This window comes from Penaeus monodon, chromosome 22 (genome assembly GCF_015228065.2).
Source record: "Penaeus monodon isolate SGIC_2016 chromosome 22, NSTDA_Pmon_1, whole genome shotgun sequence".
Taxonomy (NCBI): Eukaryota; Metazoa; Arthropoda; class Malacostraca; order Decapoda; family Penaeidae; genus Penaeus; species Penaeus monodon.
Window position 1 is genome coordinate 3,008,227 of NC_051407.1, and position 215 is coordinate 3,008,441.

Sequence of the window (215 nt, forward strand, 5' to 3'; positions counted from 1 at the left end):
TACGAGGTTCTGAGGGAGGAGGTGATGCAGGCCGAGGTCGAAGAGGGTAAAGAGAGAGGGAGAGGTCATGAGGTCCTCCGAGAGACCGGATGAGGAGGGGCGGGGACACGAGGGGAAAGGAGGGGAGGTCACGGCACCACGTAGTTCCGACCCCTCCTCATGGCGCCCGGCCAACACAACAAGAAGATAATCGCCCGAGTTCTGAGGGGCGTGTC